This window comes from Callospermophilus lateralis, unplaced genomic scaffold (assembly GCF_048772815.1).
Source record: "Callospermophilus lateralis isolate mCalLat2 unplaced genomic scaffold, mCalLat2.hap1 Scaffold_83, whole genome shotgun sequence".
In the NCBI taxonomy this organism is placed as follows: domain Eukaryota; kingdom Metazoa; phylum Chordata; class Mammalia; order Rodentia; family Sciuridae; genus Callospermophilus; species Callospermophilus lateralis.
Genome location: NW_027516368.1, coordinates 7,793,326 through 7,805,269, shown reverse-complemented (window position 1 = coordinate 7,805,269; position 11,944 = coordinate 7,793,326). Strand labels below are relative to the sequence as shown.

The following is an 11,944-nucleotide window of genomic DNA, read 5'->3' as shown; positions in this document are numbered from 1 at the left end:
CATTTGTGGCAGCTTTCTGTTTCCTTTGTTTGGTTCCTATCTTGGCTGCAAGCCCAGAGTACAATCTCTCTCTTCATTTCCAAGTTGCTTGCCAGACTGGCCCCCTGTTGGCAAAGGCATGACTAGGGTGGAAGGGTGGAATCTTAGAGCAGAGATGAGATCATGCCTGGCTCGGTCTGTGAGACAAGTGAGGAGCATGGTCTCTAGCCTGGACTAAACTTAGAAAACGGTCGGTGGCTTCCCTGCCTATTGAGTTTTCTCCCCTGGACATGGAGGCTGTGAGGAGATGTGGCCTTGGACTGGGTGTGACAGTCTCACCCTCTTGCATGTCAGCTTGGGGAGAAAGGAAGCTGGGGCCAAGCTGAGGTGACATGATCAAGAGGCTTTTGCATAGAACAAGATTTTTTTTCAGAGTTTTTCTTCCTCGCCCTTCCCCCATAACAATGCTAACAAGCAGCTTGATGTGTTATTCTTCCCAGCAGGGGAAGGGGTGGAATGGCTGGTTTGTAAACACCCTCCCCCAGCCTTCCTGTCCCTTAGAGGGGCAGCTCAGCTGGGTTCTGGTTCAGGGTTGGGTGCAGCGGGCTAAGGCTTGGCTTGGTGTGAGAAGGCAGGCAGCTGTGTCTTCAGAGCTCATTCCTCCACTCAGGCTCCACTTGCAGGGACAGGCCCCCTTCACTCTCCTGCTCCTGGTGGAGGTAGTCATGACCATGGGGCCCTAGAAAGAAAGGACGTATGCTTTGTCTTCTTTACCTTCTCTTTCACCACTGTCCCCTGCCTGGCCCACCCTGGCCCAGCCATACCTGAGATAGAGGGGCTGAGCCTGCTCAGATCTTGAAGTAAGTTCTGTCCGTTCTATAGGTCCAGTTGGGCAGGAAAGGGACACCCTGTATACACTCCATTTTCTTTACAGAACTCCAGGAATCTGTGGGGTACAGAGGTGTTGGCACACAGAGCTGCGCAGGCCTGGATGAGGAGTACCATCACAGGCTGGAGGCCAGGCCTGGGCCTGCCACATCTGAGCCTTGGTTGCTAAAGCTCTGAATGTCAGCTCACTTACAAATAAGATGGAGGTTTTATGAAGATTAACTGATCCTGAGGATTGAGCCATAAGCAGGTACTAATAAAGATATACCTGCCTAAGCTGGGACTTGTGGCCACCAAGAGGGATTACAGGGCAGCAATGCTCAAGCTTTCCAGTCAGGGTCATGGCCCAAGGGAAGGGGGTTGCCCACTATGATGAGCAAAGCTTTGGCCTGGGTCACAGCCATGTTGAACCTCTGGAAGGAAGAAGAGGTGTGGTCATGGGAAGGAAGGGCCAGAGGAAGGAAGAATTCCTGCCACACCCACCAGCCCTCCAACCTTGGGGTTCTTAAGGAAACCCAGGTTAAAGTGCACAAAAGCAGCTGGCTGCTTTGCACAGTAGAGATCAGGACCACACTGTGTTCTTGGCCTTGGAATTCTTCCATAGAGCCCACCTAGAAGAGATAGAGGAAGAGCATGAGAATAGGTGGGTTCAAGGGGAACTTAAGGGGAAATGTCTGCCCCATGGAGCTTGAGCTGCAAGGAGGGTACACTGGGCAATTGTCGATCAGTGGGCGAGTGCCACAGCCCGGCTGGCTGGGCAAAATAACCAGGGGGTGACGAACAACTTGTGTACCTTGATACAGCAGGAGTAGGAGCCGTTTATTGTAGGACAGGAGTGGTATTTATACATTCCACACAGCTTATCTTAATTAGCATAAAATAGATACAGCAGTCAACCAATAAATAATCTCCAAACTTAATGGTTCGCTGGCCTTACTTCACAAACCACTCCCTCTGGCATTTTGCCAGGCGCCATCCAGACTTGTTTACAGACTCTAACATTTCTCTGGCAAAATGCCAGGTGATATCCTGACTTGTTTACAGACTCTAACATGTGAGTGCTGCCACAGGGGACAGGAGGCATGCTGTGGAAGCACAAATCTCAAGATTGAAGCCAGCTCTGGGATCGGGCCTGTAAAGCCATCAGAACAAAGCAAACAGTGTTGCAAAGAACACAGTAACCACAAACAGTGTTTCTGAAACTTTCTGGAGATAATCAGCAAGTACTTGTTAAGACTATAGAACCTTGGGCCCTAACCCAGACCTCCTGATCAGAATTTTTCAAGGCAGAGGTCTCCAAATCTCAAAAGAGTAGGTTTCAGGCTTGTACCTGAGGAGATGTAAAAAATACTAGTGCCCTGGCTCAGCTTCCCCCCATAGCAGTGTTAATTGGCTGGAAGGAGCCCTGGCAGTTTTAAAAGCCCTCCAAGTGATTTTTCTGTGTACTAAGAGCTTCAAATCACCACCTCAGAGCAAGTGGTAAGCTACTGAGGGTGGAGATGAGGCAACAATATCACATGACAGGCGGGAGTAGGCTGTGGCATTTGGACTTCATTCTTAGGGCAGGTTTGAGTCTTTGCCCTATCACAGTGATGTGGGAGCTTGTTAAACATGCAGGCTTTCTGATTCCATGCCAGAACTATAAACTGGAGCTCTGAGGAGCAACAGGCTGGAGAAAAACCCAGTTCTGTCCCAAGGCAGTGGAGGTAGGACAGGGACATGGGCCAGACTAAAGCAGTGGCATAGGAGCTGAGGTCTCTGATTTGGGAAAAAGAAGGGTACAAAGGTGAGAGTGAATGTGGAGTAGTGTGTCACCTTCAAGTCCTTTATGTCATCCAGTCCCCAAAGCTCCCTGTCAAGTTTGGTGATGCAATAATGGCGTTTTTTTTCACCTGGAGGGAAGGGAAAGGCATCTTTTTCTTATTGAGTCACCTCAATTCAAGAGGAACCAGGCAGGAAGGAGGCCAAGGAGCTAGGGAGCAAAGAGGGAGGAGGCAGCTGACCTCTGCACTCTTCTGAGATATAGGGCCAGCAGAAGCCAGAGGTGTTCGAGAGGTATCACCTGGGGGAGGACCCATCCTTGCTGGGAACTGAGGGCCTGACCTGCTTCCAGTATGGTGAGATGATTCCAACACTTGGTGGGCTCAGGCGGGCTTTCTTCTTCTTAGAGGAAGGGGCCAGGAGCAGCTTCAGGTAGGAGGTCACCGTGGCAGCTTCTTCAGGGTTGGAGAAGAATGGGCTATTGCCCTCACACTCATCTTTGCCCATCACACCATGAAAGATGATAGGAAATCCCTGGTCACAGGGTCAGAAGAAACCCTCAGCTGGACTTCCCTGCTTCCCTTCCCTCCCAGTCCAAAAACCTTGCAGGGAATAAGGAAGCTCAGGCCAAGGTGACAACTGGAGGGAACCCTGGTGTCCAGTCGAGCCTTTTCCTACCTTCAGTAAACAGTCAAGATATGGGGGTGGGGGCCTGAGCCCTGCTCTGTCCAGCCTCACCTGTTGAGGCAGACCCTCCCAGCAGCAGATGCACTCTCAATCCACCACATCTGCACAGGCCTGCAGCTCTCCATCATAGTAGAGCTGGTTGGGAATGTCCAGGATGGTGGGATGGGACCTGGGAGGAAGGAGGGAGGGAGAGCTAGACCAAGACCTGCATTACTTTTGTCCTGCCCTGGGGGGACAGGTTTTAGGCCCACACATGACCATCTTGCTTCCTGCTTCCTGCATAGCAGGACACATTCACCTGCAAACTCTCCTGCCAGGCATTGCACACCACATAAAGCAGAACTTGTGGGTCTATAGGGATCTAGTGACCAGTGAAATTATTATTATTTTTTTCAAATTACTTTTAAAAACAAAGATTTGCCAGGCATGGTGGTGCATGCCTGCAATCCCAGTGGCTTGGGAGGCAGAGGCAGGAGGATGACCAGTTCAAAGCCAGCCTCAGCAAAAAGCAAGGCACTGAAGCAACTCAGTAAGACCCTGTCTCTAAAAAAGACAAAAATAGGCCTGGAGATGTGGCTCAGTGGTCACATGCCCAGTTCAATCCCTGGCACACCCTACCCCTCAAAGAAAAAAAAAAAAAAGAAAAGAAACCAAGAAACTAGGGACTCAGCTTTCAATTTTGCCAGGGAAGGGCAGTGCAAAAACAATGTATCACTTCCCATTACCCTTATTTGATATAATATGTTAAATCCAAAAATAAAAGAAGTAATGACACAATAACATTTACTTTCTGCAACTGTCCTATATGGTACTCATCCAAGCATTTTTAATGTCTAAACTTATTCAGTAAAAGAAGTATATAAACAGGGTGTGGTTCTGTGTGCTTGTAGGTCCAGCTAGCCATTCAGGAGGCTGAGGCAGGAGGACTGCCTGAGGCCAGCCTGGGCAACAAAGAGACTCTTAAAAAAACAAAACAAAACAGGGCTGGGGATGTAACTCAGTGGTAGAATTTTTGCCTAGCTTGTGTGAGAGCCTGGGTTCAATCCCCACCACTGCAAAACAAACAACCCTGCCTAGCCCTCTAATTTGATAATGTTTATGAAAAACTATTCATTTTCTCATTTCTCCTTGCATTGCTTAGAAATGCCATCTGAGACAGACATCAGAAACATCCTTGTGTCTGACCACCCCCATATCTAGATAATCTCACTAGTACAGAATGAAACCACTAGCTAAAGGAGGCCTCTGACCTTCCAGTCTATAGTCCTTTCTGCATCACAGAGGTGCAGAGCACCAGTAATGAGGAATGCAGACCAGAGCCTCCTGCTGGGGCATAGTGGGTGCAAAGGCATGAGTTAGCAGTGGAAAGAGATGAGGGTGTGGGGATACCTGTAGTTGCGTAACAGCTTGGTTATGAACTGAGGGTCATAGCCATCAGGGCCCTTTTTGTACAAGACATTGTAGGTGAGCAGCCGTTCCAGCAGCGAGTACCCCAGCCCATACTTCTGTGTCAGTGGGGACCACAGCAGAGGTCCCAACTGTTGCGGGTCTCCAGCCAGCACCAGCTGCCCTCCTGAATTGCCTATTTCCTTAACTTCCATCAGTCCTAGAAGGCAAGGGTGGTATGAGGAGAAAGGTAAGTGGTGGGATCTCCCCATGCAGGGTGGCACACCTGCAGCCCACCCTGAGCCACTCACGTGCTATGGCCACCAGACTCTCAGGTTCCATGCAGTGGCCAGCATCATCAATGAAGATGTGTGTGAAGTGATCGATGGGAAACTGGGCCGACACCAACCTGGGAGGTGTCAGGCCAGGCTGGTCATCCCCAGGCACCCAACTACCAAACCTGAATGCTCACCCAATCTGGTCCCTCACTCACCCACTGAGAACCCTTCCCCATCTTCCCAGCCCACTACCCTTTTATTTACAAACACACTCCCCACCTGCTGGCCGTGATGAGAGTGGTAATTAAGATGAGGTATTCCTGCAGTTCCTTCTTGGCAGGAAACGCATACTCCCCCTTTTTCGCATCCCCATTAAACTAGGGCTGTGGATTGTGAAGCAACATGAGACATCAGCTTGGCTCTACCAATTCCCACCCTCACTCTGGCAATGGGCCACTTTATAGACAAGGAAACTGAGGCCTAGGGAGGGTTCTCACCCACCCAAGGGTTAGGATCCAAGTCTCCCTAGTTTTCTGGTTTACCCTTAGTGTCTCCCAGACATCTGCCATCCCTTGACCCTCTGCACTTCCCTTACCTTAATGTCCTCAGGTACCATGTGGATGTCCCTGCTTGAGGCCAGGAGGCAGTAGATGGAGCTGGGCAGGTGGACCCGGAGCCGCTGACAGAGAAGGTCAGCACCTGAGTTGGACAGAGCACAGGCTAGGATATGAGCTTCAGGCAAGTGCTTCACCACCTGAGATGCGGACAGGTAGAGTGTGGGAAGCACCTTCACAAACTCTGGTGACTCACACTGGGGCAGTGCAGCATCTGCCTCCCACAGCTAAGGGAGGCAGTGATATAAAAGACAAGTTCTATCCTGGAGCCCTGCTACTCAAATTAACACTTTGACGTGGGACAACAACTGCAATAAACACACAAGTCTATGAAGACCAAAATGCAAAAGGTCACTCCAAGAGCCACACAGTGCCCAACCTACCGAACAGTGCTCAACAGCCACATTGACTCTAGCACCCCACCTCTAAAAAAAATTGTAGTTGTAGATGGACAGAATGCCTTTATTTTATCCATTTATTTTTATGTGATGCTAAGGATTGAACCCAGTGCCTCACCCATACTAGGCAAGTGCTCTGCCACTGAGCTACAGCCCCAGCCCTCCCCACCTCCTTTTGATGGCTGCTGAGAAGTAAGAACTTTCAGGGTGATGAAAGAAAGCAGAATTTGGCCAGAACCATTCCACCTGGGGGAGTCAAGGAAATAGGTCCCAGGTTTATAATCAAGCCTCACCTGCTTAATGGCCTCCACTAATGTGATGGTCTTGCCAGTGCCTGGAGGCCCAAAGATGATGTAGGGGGCTAGACGTGTGGTGCCCATAACAATGTGCTTTGTGGCCTGCAGATGCTCTGGGTTTGACTCCAGACTCCGGTCATACAGCCTGGCAGGGAGGCCAGAAATCCGAACTTCAACTTATCTAGCATCCCAGAGGCCTCTAGGACTCCATCCCCAATGCCCACAACCCAACCAGCCTTGGAGTCCCCTGCCCTCAGTCTCACTTGAGCTTCGCTTCTGAAGGCAGCAGCGGGACCCCACGGGAGGCCACAGGAAAAAGCATGGACCACAGCAGCCAGCGCCCTGTCAGTTCCAGGGCCTGATGCTGGAACCACAAGGGCTGGCGGTTTAAGGTGAAGTTCACCTTGAAGGTCAGCCCATCCACAAATCGGCTCAGGAGGCTTTGGATAGGGAGAAAGGTAGAGGAGCTCCAGTTAGGTGGGCCAGGCAGTAAAAAGCCAGGACCTCCCTCCAACTTCCTCTGCTCCACTCCCTCTTTCCAAGACTTCCATAAAAGCTCTCTCTAGCTCAAAGTTCCCTGGAAGAAAAGTCCCTGCCCTGTGCTTGGGATCCACTCATCTTAGGAGAAAGCCTCTCGTCTCCCCTGGCCTGAGGGAGAAGACTGAAGAAGCATTCCCCCCACACCCACCTCATGGAAAACCTCAGTTTGACACAGTCCAGTTCTACCTTGTGCACGAAGCCCTTATAGGTGATGGGGTCCTCCTGGTGTGTCTCAGAGGACAGAAGGGCAAACAGGTGGTCTCCCCACAGAACTGAGGGACAGCTCTCAGTCACACCAGGAACCTACAGGGTGTAAACTTTAGCAAGCTTCTGTCCCAAGCATGGTCACTGAAGGACCCAACCCCCAGGCTCTCCAGACCTCTGAGGGATGAAACCTGAGGCTCTGGCCTTCTAACCCAAGACTCAGAGAACTGCGTTTTCCCTGTTCCCCTTCCTCTCCCACCAGACAGGAGTTGTGGGGAGAGGAAGGAGACAACTTTCCCAAGCTGTTCATAGGTGCAGAACTCCAGGGTGCTAGTTTAAGACCTGGCAGCTGCTTCCCACTCTACTCAGCTGCCCTCTCATCAGCTCAGTTCTATACTGCCTTTAAAATCTTGTTAAAACTCATCTTCTATAGTCATCTTGCCCTGATCATCCTTGTTCTCTCTTCCCACCTGCATTTGTGTGCAGAAATTCATTCTCATGGGTAATTCTGGTCTAAGGTACACACATTCAAAATCTGTGAGCTAGAAAGGGCCCTAAGAATTATCCAGTCTAGCTCAAAGCTTTTTAGATAAGGGAACTATGGCTCAGAGAAAGCAAGGCTCTTGCCCAAGATCACACAGCGAGTAGTAGCAAAGTCTAGATTAAAATCCCAATGTCCTTCTCTGACACCATTTTGGACAAAAGATGCCCACCCTACCCCTTGCTGACCTCTCTGGGACAGGAACCATTTCATCCTTCTTCTAGGTTTGCCCTGTATTTAGGAATGGCCTATACAGGTTGGCTAACTTGAGCCTGCCCTCTCTGCACCTGATCTGAGCCCCAATCTCCAGTGTGAGCAGGCTGGGGTTCTGGTTGACAGGTTCCCAGGTCATGGGCACCGATTCCAGGTCATAGTGCCGGATGTCATGCTCCATCCGCAGCTCCTCTAGGTACAGCAGCAGAGTTTCACCTCATAGTTCCTCCACATCAGGGCTGTCTCCAGCTGGGCCCTGGCAATGATGTTTGGGAGAGGAAGTGGGAAGGGCAGGAAAGGGACAGGTCAAGCACCCCCATCACCAGGAGTATCTACCCTCTCCCATTTGCAACTAGGAACACACCAGGAAGCAGAGATGACCAGAAGGACAGAGAAATGGATGGGATAAGAGGCCTTGAAAAAGGGAGCCCCAACTCTTATTTCCTCTGATGTCCTTGACCCAACCTCAGACCTGACTTGAGTATCCATGGTAAACCTTATGGTGGAAACATTCTCCCCCAGATCCTCCTTCCATGACTCACACCCTAACCTCATTCAAATGTCATTCTCTGTTCAAATGTCACCTCCTCAAAGAGGCCAGGACTGACTGCTCTCTGTAAAACATCACCAATTCATCCCCTTGTCCTGCTTTGGTTTTACTTTAGCATTATGTGAGTTATTCAAAGCACTCACAACAATATGGAATGTACAATATAAAATAAAAGAAATGATCAGTGCTCACTGTTCCCCACCAGAATGGGCAAGACCCATTTGGAACAGCACCTGGCAAGTGGGCATGCTCAGCCAAGGTGAAGGATTAGAGCCTGGGAGGCTGGACAGACATCCAAAGAAACAGGAAGAGGCCAGCAGGGAGAGAGAAGACGGGAGTGTGGTACCGAGGGGAGGCACTTACTTTATCTCAGAAATTTCTTTTGGGGCAGTGAAGACACTTGTTCCCTGAAGAAGGATGGGGAGCAGCTGCCTGAGGTGTGGGGGTGGGTAGTCTGTCCCCAGTGCCATACTTAGCTTCAAGTCATAGCCTTTAGTACTGCAGAAGTGGGGGGAAATGCTGTCATAAACATTGAACTTGTCACCTTCAAAAATCTGGGAATGCCCCTCCATGGAGGATGCACAAGGACCTCTGTGATGCCATTGCCAAAGGGTGGTCGGCAGCTTCTGCCCAAGGACATGGAGCTCACTAGCTCATGGGGCTGCTCTGTCCAAGGCTGGACCAATTTTGGAAAACCCAATACTTGGAATATTTAAAAAATATTATTTATAATACATTTTCATTATTAAAAAAGAATCTGGCAAAAAAATTATAATAACATTTTTACCATCCTGGGACAGCCAATGTTAATTTTGGGGGGTATGCAGGCTTCCAGATTATATTATATGTGTATATATATAGTTATTGTTTTGGGGTACCAGAAATTGAACCCAGGGGCACTTTACCACTCAGCCACATCCCCAGCCAGCCCTTTTTAATTTTGGTTTTGAGACAGGGTCTCAGTATTTGCTTAGGGCCTCACAAAGTTGCTGAGGCTGGCTTCAAACTTGTAATTCTTCTGCCTCAGCCTCCTAAGTCACTGGGATTATAGGCATATGCCACTGCACCTCGCACCTATATATTGTTAACAAAAAGTGAACAATTATCTAACTGTGAAGGTCCTACAGTATTTTGTAACTAGCTAGCTATGTCGAAAGGATGTTTACACATGAGTCAACTTGCATGACATGTCCAGCATAGGAAAATTTATGGAGACAGAGATAAAGTGAGTGGCTGATAAGCACTGAGCAGGTGAGTAAGTGATAAAAGGGTGGTAGCTGAAGGGTATTGGGTCTCTCCTTTGGCATAATAAAATGTTCTAAAACTGACTGTAATGATGATTGCACATATCTATAAACATACTAAAAATCACTGACCTGTATAATATGCGAATTATTTCAGTAAAGTTGTTTTAAAAAATAGAGAGATCTGGGTGTGGCAGTGCATGCCAATAATCCCAGCACCTCAGGAGGCTGAGACAGAGGATCAAAAGTTAAAGGCCAGTCTCAGCAACTTAGCAAGACCCTGTCTCAAAATAAAAAGGACTGGGGCTATAGCTCAGTGGTAAATTGTCCCTGATTTCAATTCCCAGTACCACAAATTTTTGTTTAATTTAAAAAGAGAAGAGAGGGGGCTGGGTAGAACATGGGCTTAGCATGCATGATTTTTATCCCCAATGCTATGAGAGAGAGAGAGAGAGGTGTGTCGGTCTATAATGGGCTGCCTGATAATCCATTACACAGTGAAAACACTTCTTAAAAAAAATGTTTTCATACTGTCCTTGGACCTGCTACTCTCCTGAAATTTGCTTCCTAGGCAAAAAAAGGTTCTGAGCCCAGAGGAGGGTCAGGTCTTTCTCCTTCCTCTATCTGGTGGGTCAACACAGGGTTTCTAGTGATACAGGTGCACTTGAAGGGAGTCATGGGCTTCAATTGTGCATCCAGATGGCTGTGGGTGATGGCAGCCAAGAAATGGTAAATGTAGAAAGTGCTAGCTCCTTCTGAACCTGACTCCCCAGGTCCCAGCAGCTCCCAGAGCACCATGGCTGGGAAGTAGCCCACAAAGCTGGTCTTACAGTGCACATGCAACTCATAGCATTCACCTGCAGGAAGAAGGCTGAGTGAATGGGAGGGGGGAGGAAAGGCAGGGACCCTCCCACCAACATGCTGACCCCGACACTCACCCAGTCGGCCCCATCCCGAGAGAAGACCACTGGACAGCCAGAGTGTGTGCTCCAAAGCTGCAGCCCTGCTAGGACAAGCCCTGCCCACTAGAGTTCTTCCCTTTGGAAAGCTACTCACCTGGGCCCGGTGGGCAGGGAAGCTCCTGGTCACCATCGTAGAAGGCAAAATGGGGTGTCCGGCAGAGTAGAAATAGGTGAGTGAAGGTAACAGGTTATTTTCCTCTGTTTTGGAGCCTCAGGGTCAGCACCTTTGTGCAGTTCAAATCCAGGTGGATAAGGAGCTGCCCCTCTCGTGTTTCATGTGGCCCCTGGACTTACATGTCTACCCCATGCTTCCCTTGAAGATACTCAGCCCTGGGTAGAGTGGGAGTCAAGGGTGGGGGCCAGGGCAGGAGCGGCCTGGGCTGGGGGATGCCCTGGGGAGAGTGCCAGCCATGCTCCCACTAAGCCCCACACCTGCTTCCCCCATTCCTTAAGGAAGAGGCCTCCCCACAACCTGAGCAAACTACTCTTTTCTTGGCTAGACAGCCCTTCCCCCATGCCCTGAGCACCCCTCACCAGCAATTGTGTGTGCATGAACAAACACACACATGAATACACACCTGTTATCAACGTTCTTGGCTAGCAGTGACTTGCGGTGCTTGCTGATATCTGAGCTCAGCTTCATTCTCCTCTTTTCTGGGAGCCGCGAGTCAGTTCAGCAGTTGAGTTTGAAGAACTTGACCCAAGTCTTGGTGACGTAGGCCAGATTTGCAATCTTCATTCCATACAGCATGAAGGTGAAGTCAGGGGCGGGAATCCCAAAGCTGCCAGAAGAAGAGGAGACAGGTAATTGAGGAGAAGGCAGGGCCAGGAGACGGGTGTGGGGGGAGGGGGGGTCAAGGGTCTCTGAGGGTCATTCTGTCCTGGACACACCAGCTCTGCCGCAGAGCAGGCTGGGGTTCAGGGACACAGAGATTCAGGCTGGGGACAGGAGAAATTTTTAACGTCTTGAGGCAAGGCAATGGGACTTCCCAAGGCAAAATAAAACTGGTTTAAATAGCACATTGTGGGTTATGCACTTCTGAGGAGAAAACCCCACTGTGGGCTGTTGATTGGGAGGACTTAGTGAAGAGACATAAAGAAACAGATTTTTTTGGAGGGTGGGGGTGGGGAGCGAACTTTGGGACAGGGAAAAAAACCCAAACAACAACAACCAAAAAAAAAAAAAACAGTGGAAAGACTTAAGGCCAATGGGGAGCCAAATAAGTTGATTGAGAGGAGTAGATATGGGGTCCTGCCTGTGGGTGAGAGAGGGGATGAGAGAGAGAGTAGAGATGTCCAGAGTGTGGGCAGCATGGCTGATGAGAGAGGAGTTTCACCCGGAAGTCAAAGGGTGCAGGTGGGACCCAAGCAGGAAGGGAAAGATCAGATAGCTTTGTGCCTAG

At 49.6% G+C, this 11,944-nt stretch overlaps 1 pseudogene; it reads right to left on the bottom strand.

Annotated features, from left to right (window-relative positions):
- Positions 1 to 591: 591 nt before the first annotated feature.
- LOC143387639 (helicase MOV-10-like) lies at positions 592 to 11,319 on the bottom strand (annotated as a pseudogene).
- Between the last annotated feature and the right edge of the window lie 625 nt (positions 11,320 to 11,944).